This window comes from Heterocephalus glaber, unplaced genomic scaffold (genome assembly GCF_053883595.1).
Source record: "Heterocephalus glaber isolate CG9 unplaced genomic scaffold, H.glaber_assembly_v1.0 deba00001141, whole genome shotgun sequence".
Taxonomy (NCBI): domain Eukaryota; kingdom Metazoa; phylum Chordata; class Mammalia; order Rodentia; family Bathyergidae; genus Heterocephalus; species Heterocephalus glaber.
Genome location: NW_028258201.1, coordinates 189,653 through 203,831, shown reverse-complemented (window position 1 = coordinate 203,831; position 14,179 = coordinate 189,653). Strand labels below are relative to the sequence as shown.

Sequence of the window (14,179 nt, the reverse complement as noted above, 5' to 3'; positions counted from 1 at the left end):
TGGACTAGGGCCCACTCTAGTCCAGTGTGACTTAGGTTAGCCTAATTATGTCTACTGTCAAATAAAGTCACATTCACGGGTATTGGGGCTAGGTCTTCAACATGCTGTAGCTTTTGGGCCAACACAGTTCACCCCACAACCCTATCCCTCACTGGAAAGTCAGGTATAAGAAGGAATGGCAGGAGAATGAAAACCCTGAAAAAGGAGCCCTCCTCCCCAGAGCCCAAGGGCAGTCACTACTTTAGGTTAATGGAAGAGCCAGTGTCAAGACCAGAGGGTTCTGGGACGGGGAGAACGAAAGACTAGGAAAGGAGTGGAAGACGCACTCCCCAGAGGCACCGTGGAGGAAAAGCTGCTCCCGTCACAGTGGCCAGGAAGCGGAGGGAAAGGGTTGGGGCAGGAAGGAGACGGACCCTTCCGGGTCCCACCCCATGATCACCTCTCCGACCAGACCCCAGCTCCAAGCCTGACAGCCCTGAGCCCCTGGCCCCGTGACCTCCCGGAGCCCCAGTGTGTGTACACAGGGCCACGCTGGACGCTCTTGGTCTGCACTGTCACGCCCCTCTTCTTCCTCACTCTCACAGCCTGTGGGGTCTCAGCTGCAACCTCGGGATGCCACTCTGTCTGTGCCACCGCCGCCAGCCTCAGGCCACCAGCCTCCACCTGGGTCGCAGCAGTTGTCCCCCTCATCTCTCCTCCAGGCCCACTCTGCACAACCCATCCTCCAGGACCAAAGCCAAAGTAGCTCTTCCCAAACTTCGTTATGAATGTTTTCAACAGGCAGAATTCTGAGTCGGAGGGACCTTGCAGTGGCTGCCTGAATATCCTCGGCCTAGTGCCTGTCATTAGCATCTCATTATGCTTGCTTTACTAAATGTATTTCCACTGCCCACCCCTTCCTTCATACATCAGCTTTATAAATTCATGCACTGTTCATTTGTGTGGGAGACAGGGTCTCACTGTGCAGCCCAGGTTGGCCTCAAACTCATGGCAATCCTCCCGCCTCAGCCTCCCAAGTGCTGGGGTCACAGGCAGGCGCCACCACACCTAGTAAATTTATGCATTTTAAGGAAAGTTCCAGACATTCAAATGCTTTCTTAAAATCTAATCTGACCATGTCAAGGTTTGCTGGACTTTCAATAAAGCCCCTTTACTGTTCCTTACTCTCTCTGCTTCTGAGTGGCAGGGCTGCTGTTTTCCTTTCTGGGGCCTGGGGTGGGGAATTGTGGTGGGGCTGGGACTTGTGTGCCTATGTGTGCAGAATCCAGTTCGCTACAAGAGCTCTTCAAACAGCACTTCTCTTGCTGTCTCCAAGGCACAAGGCCCGACCTGGCCGTGAAGTCCCAGGTCACAGTGCTGGCGTCTCCTGCCCACCTCCGTGGCTGAGGGAGGCACAGACTTCCTGGGCCCTGAGCAGCTGACCGTGACCAGGGAGCAGCTAGGGCTTGGGTGCCATGGCTGGGCCCGGCTTGGCTCCTCCTCCCTGGGAAACCCTTGTTGCTCTCCCGGGGCAGGGACTCTGAGCTTGTTTTGGGATAGGCTGCTTTTGTTTGTCACCCCACCTGGGATCACAGCCGCCCAGTGACTCCCATACCTACTCATTTGAGTCCTGAGGAAAACCTATTAGATATGAATTCTTTGTTGGTTTTGTGGCAATGGCCTCTGACCAGACAGGTTCAGCACCCTGGACCCCACGGGCCTCCTTGTTGCTCCTCTCGCCTTGTGGGGTGGTGATCTCACCTGGCAGTCAGTCTCAGGGATCTGTGACTCACTGGGGCAGATCAACACCGGGCACATGCCTGGCTCCTGAGTGCTGGGAGGCTCTCCAAGGACGTGGGGCCGTGGCCTCTCAGCCTCCGTCCAGGGCTTCGTCTGACTGTTGCTGATGTCCTTTCCTCGGCTTCCTAACGCCTCTCTGACTCACTCCTGCCCAGGTTCTTCCCTTCCCCTCTCCAACACAGGCACGACGTCTTTGCTGGTCTGTGTCTCGTCCCCTTGTCCTGTCTTTCTCTTCCTTTAGGCTCAATCTGCTTTCTACCAGATATATTCAGGTGCTGCAAGACCTCAAACAAATTACTTAGTTCTCTGGGCTTCAGTTTTTCACATTTGTAAACTTGTGGTTAATGATCATCATTATCTTCTGTATTGTTTTATGGGTTCTTTTTTGAACTGCATGAGTAATGAATGTACACGTTTATTCATAAAGAATTCAAACAAGACTGGTAGGATGAAAGTCTCCTTCGGCTACTGTCTCCCTGAATTCTGATTTGATGTGGTTGCCCAGGACCATTTTCTCTGTATTTACCTATGTATTTATGTATATATATGTGAATGTGTGTGTGGGTCTGGGTTTTGGAAATAATTTTTGTTTTTGAGATAGGGTCTCACTATGTAGTTCTTGAACTCACTATGTAGCCTAGGCTGGCTTTGAGCTCACGGCAATCCTCCTGCCTCAGCCTGGGCAACTACATCCAGCTATTTTTTTAAGGGTTCTTTTTTAAAGGGGGCTTTTTGTTTGTTTGTTTTGGTCATTTCTTTTTTCTTTTTTGTTTTTTGGTAACAGGCAGGCACTGCACCACTGAGCTACCTTCTCAGCCCTGAAATAATTATAATGTAAGGATAATGGGTTGGGAGGATATTTGTTTCTGAGCCAATTGAAGTTTTGGTTTTTTAAAAAGTCTGTATCTTTCATAAAAGTAAATCAATAGAGAATGTCTAAAGTTAAAGAGCATGTAGTAATAATTTCATACTAGTATTTTCAGATATGGAAGCAAACAGTAAAAAAAACAAATCAGCTAAGACAGTGGAAAATAGTGGAGATATGGATAAGGGCTCCTATTTTTTCTAATTATCTCACGTAATTTTTAAACTTTTATTTGCATGTGTAACTTTAGCTAAAATCCTGAAAATAATCAAGTGAGTTCTGTGTCTCTCCTGCCCTTTGGCATCAGCCTCAGATCTGCTGCCCACCACTCCCACAGACCAGTGTGGCACGTCCTCCCGCTCCCTTCCCTCGGCCTGCACAGGACTCGCCCTGTGCAGGCTCCTGGCCTCTCCCCCCTCCTCCACTCTATCTTGCAGCTGCACCAGCGTAAGCTCTATAATGTGTCTTGTTTCATTTCCTTTTGTTTCTAGAGACAGGGTCTCACTATGTAGCCCAGGGTGGCCTTGAACCTGCAGCCTCCTGAGTGCTGGGATTACAAGCGTGACCACCACACCTGGCAAGCTCTATAACAAGTCTAAAGAGAGTGCATTTGTCCCCAGTGAGGAGCTCTCTGATATACATATGTACTGGTTCCCTGTAGTGAAGGTGTTTATTGTGTATCAGAAACATATACCAATAAAGCTTTTTTTTTTGGTATTGGGGATCGAACTCGGGACCTTGCGCTTGCGAGGCAGGTGATGGAAACACTGAGCTAAATCCCCAGCCCAAGCTTTTTAAATAAAGGTCTCTGAGCCTTGCCCAGGATAAAGGGTTGATGTTAAACACTCAGCATGGCGAGTTCCACGTCCCTCTCACTGCGAGGGCACAGTGGGCCGCACTCCCCCTCCGTAGCCCTCCTCTAGATGATCCGGGCTTTCTCCCTGTCCCTGACCAAAACCCTGCCTTGCATGTATTTCTTTAATAGGAATCATAATTCATGTGATATTCTGCACTTGCTTCCTTTAACCATCGGTCTTAAAGATAGATCTTCTCATGTCAACACAAACAGGTTTTCCTCGTTCTTTTATCTGTTTGTTTGCTGTTTGGGTGTAGGGATTGAACCCGGGCTTCACGCATACTAAGCATGCACTGTACCACTAAGCTACACCCCAGCCCTTGTGCTTGTTACTGCTTCAGGGATTGAGTTACAGAATGCATGTGGAAGCACTTTGCATGCCAACTGGCATGTAGGAGTGCTGAATGAATGCTTCTTCATCTCACTTAAATTCCTGTTACCCCGAGACAATGGAAAAACACCTTGCAATCCCACAGTGCTGTAGCTGTAGAGTCCCTCCTAACCCTTCCAGCCCACGCAGTGGTTCTGCATCGTGCATGTAACAGTGTCCAGTGTCCTCACCACCACGGCTTAGCTCCTCTGCTGGTCCCCTTAGCAGCCCTTTTTTCTTCCTAACAGCCTCCCACCCACTTTCCTGCTGGCCTTGCCTGCCAGGCCCTCTCCACGCCTCCCACACACCTGCAAAAGCTGCCCCAGAAGCCCTCAGCCTGGGCGGCACCCTGTCTGCTTCTAGGCTCCTCAACTAGAAGCTGTCTTCAAAGGCAGGCTGTCCTAGAGTTCCGCGCCTAGCACTCCAGCTGGCGCACAAAAACTGCCCCTTAAATACCTGTGGAGTGGAGATTCTTAACTTCCTAAGTGTGATATCACCTTTCCATTTAGTATGTGGAAGTAGCTGCTGCTGTAATGTATGCCAAAAAGTAGAGAATTTATATTCCTACTAGCTGTGAGATTTGAGGCAATTCACTTCTCTCTGAGCCTCAGTTTCTTGAGCTGTTAAGTGGGAGTCATGATACCATGATGAATCATGACATAAAGTATATGACGACGGACAGTGTTCTAAAAATAGAAAAGTATCACTGCTGCTTCTCCAAACTGACTTCCACCTTCCCACTGTTCGGATGAAACCAGGTCCAGCCACCTCCACTCCCCTCTCTCTTCCCCGGGTCTGCTCCTTGCTCTCTTTGGGTTGCTGCTTCTCCCTCCCGTGACCTCCATCTAACTCGGCTGGCCCAGTTCTCCCCTAGTTCCTGCTCAGCGTCCTCTCCATGACTTTCTCCTCCCAGGACAGTTCCCGGCCCCCTTGGGACCATCTCAAGAGCTTTTCGGGTTCCTCCATGCCCTCAAGGCCTCTCCCTCCCCATGCTCCCCACTCCACCCCAGGGGGAGGGAGCCAGGCCAGGTGCAGACGCCTCCCTCCACCGAGCCCTGGTTTCGAGGACACTCACAGCGGAGCTCAGAGGTGGCGGATAAAAGGCTGCCACGCAGATGCCACGCTCTCTGCAGGGAGGGCCCGGGTGGGAGGCGCGGAGCCCGAGGCAGGCCAGGTCTAATTCTCCTCCTGGAGAGCTGGGCTGGGCAGGGCGGGGCTGGAGGGTGAGCCGGGCCTCCGAGGCCCTGGAGGAAGACGGAGGGAGGCTGCGGCCCTGGCCCTGGCCCTGGCCCTGGCCCTGAGCCCCTGAGCGCCGGGCTGGGTGCCGGCTCTGCCTAGGATACCTGGGCGACAGGTCGCGGGTGAGGGAGGCAGGGAGGGAGCGTCCGTCATGGGGCTCAGAGCTTGGCGGGTTTTCTGGGTCATTCTGAGTCCCGTGCTGGGCCACACACTTCCTTTCATGTTTCTGGCTTGGTTTTCCTGACTCATGGTCCCTGTCCTCCCTGATATTCTTGGCGTCGCGTGACCGCAGGAGCCAGGGTTCCGGCGCTGTGCTGGGAGAAGCCCAGGGCCCGACCCCGCGAGGCTGCCAGGCCCCCTTCCTCCCTGGCCCGCGATGTCGATGTCGCAGTAGACCGAGCACAAGAGCCTCGGAAGTTGCCGGTATTTACACGAGCCAGCCAGCGGTTCTTGTTCTTTGTTCCTGCCGCCTCTCATAACGTCACACCCTCTCCTGGCCACAAGCGCCCCACCGCGTGCGCGTGCGCGGCCTGGCGCTTCATCAGGCTCCCGACCTCCATCTCACCATCTAACTGGGACCGGGCCCAGTCCCGGCAGCTCTTTCCGGTTTCCTCTGGCAGCCACATGCAGCCCAGCAGCAAGCCTGTCAGCTCCAGGGCACCGCCCGGCCGCAGGCCCTCTCCGCCACCTAGCACAGGGAGCGCGCTGCTGCCCAGTGGCGCCTGACTTCCTCACTGCCCTTGGCTCTGGCCACCTGGCCTTCCTGCCTGCCCCAAAGGCCCCAGCGGCTTCTGTCTCGGGCCCTTTGCACCTGCTCCCCTCCATCTGGACAGCTTCCCCATGTAAGTACTTGATGCATGCACTCACCTTCTTGAAAGATGTGTTCAACTGGGGCCGGGGACTTAGCTCAGTGGTTCCACCACCTGCCTCGCAAGCACAAGGTCCCGAGTTTGATCCCCGGTACCAAAAAAAAAAAGATTTGTTCAACTATTATCTAGGAGATTATAACCTGCCCCCCATCCAGCCATCCCCACCTCCCTTCTCAACTTAATTTTGCTTTGTGGTATGGGCTGAGGATCACTAATCCAAAAATCTGAAATTGAAAATAATCCCCAAATTCAGAACTTTCCGAGTACCAACATAAGTGCAAAATTCATGGGATGGGTCATAATCAAAATGCAGACCCTTAAAAATATTGTAAAAACTCATCTTCAGGGGCCGGGGATTTAGCTCAGTGGTTCCAGCGCCTGCCTTGAAAGCACAAGGTCCCGAGTTCGATCCCCAGTACCAAAAAAAAAAAATCATCTTCAGCTTATTTTATAAGGTACATGTGAAACATAAATGAATTCCATGTTTTGACTTATGTTCTGTCCCTAAGATATCTTATTATGTATATGCAAATGTTCCAAAATCTGAAAAAAAAATCCTAACTCTGAAACACATCTAGTCCCAAGCATTTTGAATAAGGAATACTACTCTGTACCCATGACCCATTTTACTTATTTGTTTGTTAATCCCCATGAGGGCAGGTTTCTGTCTGCTTTGTTTTCTGCTGAGTTCCCAGATCCCAACACTATAGCAGGCACACTGTAGGTGCTTATTAAATATTTATTGAGTTAATTACATTTCCTGGATCCTTAAAATAATTCTTTGAGCTGAGCATGGTGGCACCATGGGAGGCTGAGGCAGGAGGGTTGCAAGTTCAGGCCCAGCCTGGGCAGCCTGGTCACTTAGCAGGACCTTGTCTCAGAAAAGAAAAGAAAAGAAGCGTTCCGGTTCAATTCCTAATAACACCCACACCCACACCCACACACACCCACACCCACACACACCCACACACTGATATAATGCCCAAGAATTGAGGCAAACCTTGAAATGCCACTGCTTCCAAGAGGCATGGTAGGCTCTTCCTGTTATACAGGGCTTCCGCTTTTCACCTTTAAATGAAGGGGATTGGACTAGTGGATTCCTAGGTGCTGGAAGATGGGGCTGGTGCTCCCCCAGGGCCGCCTCAGCTGCTCCAGTCCAAGTCCTTCTCCCTCATTCCTGCCCTCCCTCAGCTCTTCTGGGGTCCAGGGAAGAGAGGAGAAATGGTTACCAAGTCCACTAGGAAACTGAGTCACAGAATCAAGGAGACCGTTCCATTTCTAGCTTACTGTACTCTGTCCATCCCACTGGCGGAGCCTCTGATTCTGTCTAGGAAATAGGATGGCAGCAGAGCAGAAAGAAAGGAACGAGAGAGAGTACAGGAATGGTGGTGGAGAAGGAAGGGAAGAGAGGAAGAGACCAGGGGTGGCTATGTGCCGGTGAGAACTTTGCCATTCCAGTCACAGCACTTGCATTACCCAGTCATCCACTCCGAGATTCAGGAACTCATCTTTGATTTTCCTTACTCTCACCCCCAAAGACCACTTCAATAATTTTGTCAGCATATCTACAAAATATACTTCAAATGGGCCTGCTCATTCCGACTGCGGTGGATCCCCCTAACTGAAGCCAGTATCTCTCACCTACATTTCCAAAATGGTTTTCTCTCCTCAGGATGATCCCCTTGTGTGACTCTGGGGAAAGCCACCAGCACGGAGTGGCTCTGGGTCACCCGTGGCTCGTCTTGTCTTAGTCTACTTCTCAAAACTTAAGTGCTTCATCTGCTACTTGCTAGCTCATCATCATCATCTTGTGTGTCTTTAGCTCCAGCTTACTGTGCATTGCTTAAATTAGCCCAAGTTATCCTTGCCCTGGGGGCTCTGCAAGTCTGTTCTGTCTCTCTTGAAAGCCCTTCCCTCCTCCTGTACATGAAGAACTCTGTCCTCTTAAATCTTACCTCCTTGGAGACAGGAAGCCCTGCCACCAGGCTCTGCGCTGGATATTTGTAGAGTTGTCAGATTTAGCAGATAAAAATACAGAACACTCATTTCCACTTGAATTCAATAACTATCAATAATTATTTAGTATAAATATGCCCCATACAATATTTGGTGATCATACTCTAACAAATGCATTGCTTATCTGAAACTCAGATTTAAGTGGGCATGCTTATTTTATCTGGCAACCCTAGATTCATGGCTTGGCTTCATTCTCCCTTCGTTTAGAGAGATTAGAAAATAAAAATTCCATCTCTCACAATTCTTTGCCACTAGAATTCTGGGCATGAATGAAGTTCTTCTGACTCAGTGTACTTACATGAGATTTGAAAAGTAGAAATGAAGTGGAGACCACTGTCCCACAGAGGAAGGCAGATGAGCCCCACAGACACGAGTGGTCTGGGGCAGCACTCCTAACCTGCAGTACACAGACCTGCCATTTGCTCCTTCCAGGCCTTGTGAATCTGGGCCTTAACTCTAGACAGGTTGCGAATGTTCAGTTAGGATCTTTAATGGAAATAGGTGCCTCAGAGACAGGAAGGAAGCTACTCCTGCATTCCAAGAGGTGAGGGTCAGAAAGGCACTTTCAGTTATCTGGGACAAGCTAGGTCACCTGGGGCCCCGATTTCCTATGTGTGATGTAAGGATTAAACCACATTTGTTAATATCCCACTCAACTCTGATTGAGTCTATGAGTCTTTAAATTCTGAACCAGAGGTGGGAGCCAGAATCAAATCATCTACATTGATTGCACTCAGAGACCCCTGAAAGGTTAGCCAGTCATTTGTTTGAGAGATTCATTCTCCCTGATGGTAAAGCAGACCTAGAAATGTGATGTTCATCTTGAATGCAAATGAGGTGAAGGAGATGCCAGTTAGGAAAGGAAGTGGAGAGAAAAGTCTATTCAGACAAAGTGAGCTTCTAGATATGTAAATTAGGCTATGTGGTCTTCACTGAAAATGTACACAGCCCAGTTCCTTATCCTGGTTCCTGGATCTGAAAGGTTCCATACTTCATCAAGATCCTTCCAGTTCCAGGCTCCGGAGACTTCCCCAGCTCATCTCTGCGGGGTCCTCTCACCAGGCCTGGCTGGGCTCCAGTGTCCCCTGCTCAGAGGAGCTTTTACTGTCTTCCTTTATTTATTTATTTATTTATTTATTTATTTATTTATTTATTTTTCTGTACCGGGGATCGAACTTGGGACCTTGAGCTTTCGAGGCAGGCACCAGAACCACTGAGCTAAATCCCCGGGCCAGGCCAGAGGAATTTTTACAAACACCCAATCAATAGTAGTGACACCTCCTATGTCACTCACTTTATATTCCTGAAATCAGTAACCAGTAATCTCCTGGTTAATGTATTCATTTGCTTGCTTATTGTTCTCTTCCAATAGCATTAAATTATCAGAGGACAGGACCTGAGTTGGGCTTGTTCTCCGCTGTGTCCCCAACCCTAAGGCAGCACTGGGCACAGCTGCTGCTGCAAGACCACATGGACTGGGTGAATTGTGCTAAAAGGCTGGAGACAAGAGGGCCGGGGAACACCGGGAAGAGGGAAGGAACAGCGAATGTCTACGGGCGAGTTTGAAGGATGGACAGAGAAATATCCGTGACACTGACGGGGGAGGGCACTTGTTAACTGCACAGGGAAGAGATGAGCCTTCAAAATGAACTAGAAGAGGGTTGGGGATGTAGCTCAGTGGTTCCGCTGCCTCCCTCGCAAGTGCAAGGTCCCAAGTTCGATCCCCGGTACCAAAAAAAAAAAAAAAGAACTTGAAGAAGACACGGTGTCTCAGAGAAACTGTCACCCTGAAAAGATACTAAAGGGAGACAGAAGAAGGAGGGCAGCAGGGGGGTGGGGGTGTAGAAATGAGCGAGAAAAGACTCAGAAGGAAGAGATTAATGTTTAAGACAAAGAACACAGAATTTGGAGTCAGGAAATTTGGATTTCAACCCTGGATCTCCCTTGAACCAGCTGTTTGAGCTGAGTCAAATCCTTCACCACACCAGAATCCCAGAGTGCTCACTAAACACACAGCTGTTGCAGGGCCAAGCGACTGCAGGGCGTGTGGGGTGACATTCCTACACCCTAGGTCATTGCCCTAAGGACCGACTGGGCAGATCTGGCTGAGTCCTCCAACTCTAGCTCTTCCTCAATCCCACCTCTGAAGCCCAGGGCCCTTGGGGGATGTTGTACCTACGTTGGAGCAGTTGCTTAGGAAAACCGCCCCCTTTTTGAGACAGAGCCAGGCTGATCTTGAACTCACGGTGGTCCTCCTGCCTCAGCCTCCTGAGTGCTGGGATTATAGGCATGTGCCACCACGCCTGCTCCATGTAAACTGCCTTTTTCTGAGAACTTGGAGTCATATTAAAGCATACGGTAAACTTTAAAAGACAAGTAATTAGAGAAGCAATTGAGATTGAAGAAAACCATGAAGCAGGGCACAGTGAATGGGAATTGAAAAAGAACTGATTTCTTCATTTGTGCTTCTTACCTCCCTGACCTTCTTTTCCCACTTTTGGTTTTCTCCCCCAAGTATGCTTCATGTTCTTTGTTCAGGCTTTCCCACTTTTCTGTTACTCGACCTAACTTTCCCTTCATTTCAGGTCACCTGTGGAGAGCTGCGTGTGCCGCGCCTTAAAGATGGCGCTGGTTTCCGCCTTCCACCATCCCGACGGCGAGAGCTCTTTATGATAAACAACTCCTTATTTGGCTGTGATGTGTCTGATGCTCTGCCCCCTCTTACGTGTACCTATCCGCATTCGCCACATGACTATCCGTGATTGGTTGGTTCAGGGGTACTTATTCTAGGGACGGGTGCTCCCCAGGGGTAGAAGAAAAAGAATGTTAAGTTTTCCTGAATAAACTGCTAGAAGAAGAGCGTTGGTGTTGCGTCGTCATTGCTGGTCAAAGGCGAACGCGACAGTCACCTTCTCCTGGACGCCTTTCTGAACTCATTCTCACCTCTCCAGTCTGTTAGCCGAATCCTTAATCTGCTCTATCCCACTCATGCACTTGATCAGGGATACACCTCATCCACCTTGTTACACACTTAGTAATGACAGATTTCGGCTGATGACGGATATACTTTACTGGCCTCACCACATGTCCTAAGGGCAGGGACCATGACTGATCTGTCCTCAGTCTCCTAAACACCCTTCGTATCTTGAAGGCTCAAGGTCTTGTGGACTATTTAAGAGGATGAGCTATCACTGAAAGGAGAAGAGACAGGCTGAAATGGGCCAGGGATTTAGCTCAGTGGTTCTGCTGCCTGCCTCGCAAACGCAAGGTCCAGAGTTCGATCCCTGGTACCAGAAGGAAAAAAAGAAATGAAAAAAGAGACAGACTGAAGAACAAACAAAAGGAGAGGAGAAAAAAGGAAAAGAAAAGAAGGGCTAGGCTAAGGCCTGTCCTACCTCTAACATCCCCTGTGTCATGGATGGTTGTTGTGCTGTCTTACGCCACAGTAGGCATCCTGGGCAGAGGTAGCAAAGGGTGGGGGCAGTTACGTGGGAGGCACCTGCCTAAGGAAGGGAAGATATGGATGGTAACAGAGAGGCAGGATCCAGCTGTGATCAAGTGAAGCAAGCAAAACCAAACCGACACACTAAACCACCTCCACCCTCTCTAAAGAGAGTGAACTGAGAGGGAACCAGAAGATCAAGTGCAGAGTTGTTAGGAAGTCTGGAGAGGAAGGGAGAAGGTCTAGAGAAGTGAGATCTTTCCTGGCAGAGCCATCCCCAAATGCCTTTTCCCTCACCCGTGTCCTGGAAGCACTGCTGTGAGCTCCCGGCCACCAGTGTGAAGGCCGAGTGGAGCAGCGTGCTCAGGGCTGCTCGCCTCTGCGCAGAGAAGGGGCTGGCGACATGGGTCACAGTTCCCTCCGCCAGACCACGACCCTCGTCCCTCATCACAGGAGCGTTTCCCAGCAGAGCCCAGTACCTGCCAGGGAGGAGGAGCTGCTGACCAAGAAGGGTAAGAAGGTCTTTGCCCAGCATTTCAAAGCAGAACCAGCCAAGTACTCCTCTCACTCTGCCAATTGGTGATGAGTAACCCAGCCCAGCGCAGGGCTGATGGGGAAACTGTGCCCGGCACACTTCCAGCTGCACCTCAAGCCCCCACGCACGAGAAGGCTGGGTCCCTGCTTCTGCCTTGCTTGATGTCTGCCGGACAGAACCAATAAATAGATGAATAGATGAGTCCAGACAGTGATGAAGATGAAGACAACAAATACGAATGTCTGAGGAAAGAGAGAGTGAGCACCTTTGAGGGAAGATACCTGAAGCCTAAGTGGCAGCCAGGGCCTCTCTGGGGTTGGGGTGTGGCTCATTGGTAAAGTGCATCATCCACAAGGCCCCAGGTTCAAATACAAAACAAAAACAATGACCACAAAAATCCTCTCTGAATGTTACCTTTGGATTGAAACCTACTGGGAGGATGGAGAGGCCCATGTAACACCTGGGTGGAAGAGGGGCCAGACCAGAAGGGATGGTGAGTGCAGAGGTGCACAGGGAGGCCAGGCCTGGCACGTAAGGCAGGCAACACGAGGCACCACAGCTCGACCTGCAGGAGTGAAACTCGAGGGGCTGGTCCACTGTCGCCACCGTCAGACTAGACGGTGTGTGGCTAAGCACTGGGGCTCTCTGCAGGGCTTTCAAACCTGTCCGTGCCAGGGCCCTCCCCGGAGGGTTGGTTTAATGGGTTGGAGGTGTCATCTAGGCATCAGGAGTCTAGCTGCAGCAGGGGACTGGGATTGATGATGGCACATGTAAGGCCCCTGCGGGGACACAGGCATCTCCCCAAGATGCCAGCCCAGATCCAGAAAGAATTCATTGCTGAGAGCCTTGAAGGTAGGGATAGAGCTAAAGAAAAGAAGCAGCCCAAAGGAGAAGAGACAAAAGAGGACCAAGAAGAAGGCCAAGAAAGGCAGTAAGATCCAGAAAACAGGAAAAATCGGGAGGCAGGAAAACAGATGAGTGCAGACAGGCCCAGAGGGACAGGGACTAGGAGAGAGGCAGCGTGAGTGTGAGCTTCCTACCGCTGCCATAACAAATTCCCACAAACTTAACGGCTCGAAACAACACACACTTATCATGTAGTGGCCCTACATTTCGCACATCTAGAAAGGACACTGCTGGGCAAACTCGGGGAGTCTGCAGGACTTGTTCCCTGCAGTACTCTGATGGAGGAGCGATTGCCTTGGTGTTTGGACCTTCTAGAGGCCACTCACGTTTCAGCTCATGGCTCCCTTCCTCAGCCTTCAAAGCCAGCAGTGCCAGGCCAAGTCCTTCGCCCGCTGTTGTCTGTCTGGCTTCTCCTCTTTGCATCTGCCTTCCACTTTTCGGGACCCATGTGATTACAGTGAACTCGTCTGGATCTCTGGAGGAGACTCCCAATTATCAAACATAACGCATGTGTAAATTAATTCCTCTTTGCCAAGTAAGGTAACATAGCCAGTTCACAGGAATTAGGACATAGCATTTCCAAGAGAGCTTGTTTGGAGGTCCTGGCAGGGGAGCTCGGCTACTCATATACCCCTGAGTGAACAAACGTCCTCCTCTGAGGGGTGGTGGTTCTCAGCTTTGGGAGGGAAGCACATGGAGCTGTCAGGGGAGAAGGGGACATCAGCCTAGCCGGCCAGGTCACCCAAACCAGCCCTGCTGACCAGTGGGGTGACAGATCTCACAGCCAGATACATCCAGGAATAGCAGTTTTGGAGGGACATTATCCTACCTACCGTAAGACAGAACTCTACCTTTCATAAAAACAGATGTTGATCGTGTCTCTATCGTGTTTTGCTTGAGTTTTATCTGTGCATTCTGGGAACAGTGAGCTGGGAGGTTAGGGCCAAAATAAATGTGTACGTGTTTGTTTGTGCAGGTTTTTTTTATCACAGCATCGGACTTGAGCATCTCCCTAACAGGCATGGGGGAGGAGGAAGATGGACGCCTGGAAGGGATGCCTAATACGGCATTGCTGCTCCATAAAGACTTGTGGCTGTTGTTTTCTTGTTATTATTTGACAATAAAACTAATGACAGAGTGTCTCTTTGAATGTTTTGTTTTGAATATATATATCTTAAATAATCCTGGGTGTCTACTGTAGTGATACTCAATGTACACGAGGCCCAGTATATCCGGGGTGTCTGCATTCTCTGAATGCATCTGCTATGAGTCTGTGCCCATTTGGACATCAATGAATACGCA

The 14,179-nt window shown here is 50.2% G+C and overlaps 1 long non-coding RNA gene across 3 annotated transcripts; it reads right to left on the bottom strand.

The window, feature by feature from the left end:
- Nucleotides 1–6,697: 6,697 nt before the first annotated feature.
- LOC106009519 (uncharacterized) lies at nucleotides 6,698–13,860 on the bottom strand. 3 transcript variants are annotated; one of them, XR_002395791.2, is made up of 4 exons: nucleotides 13,204–13,860; nucleotides 11,916–12,136; nucleotides 6,979–7,174; nucleotides 6,698–6,849 (listed from the first exon to the last, which is right to left on the bottom strand). It is a non-coding gene; the product is annotated as an uncharacterized LOC106009519 (long non-coding RNA). The 3 variants fall into 3 exon arrangements; XR_002395790.2 differs by having other exon boundaries at nucleotides 11,916–13,860; XR_015450979.1 differs by lacking the exons at nucleotides 11,916–12,136; nucleotides 13,204–13,860 and adding an exon at nucleotides 10,468–10,625 and having other exon boundaries at nucleotides 6,979–10,357.
- Nucleotides 13,861–14,179: the final 319 nt, after the last annotated feature.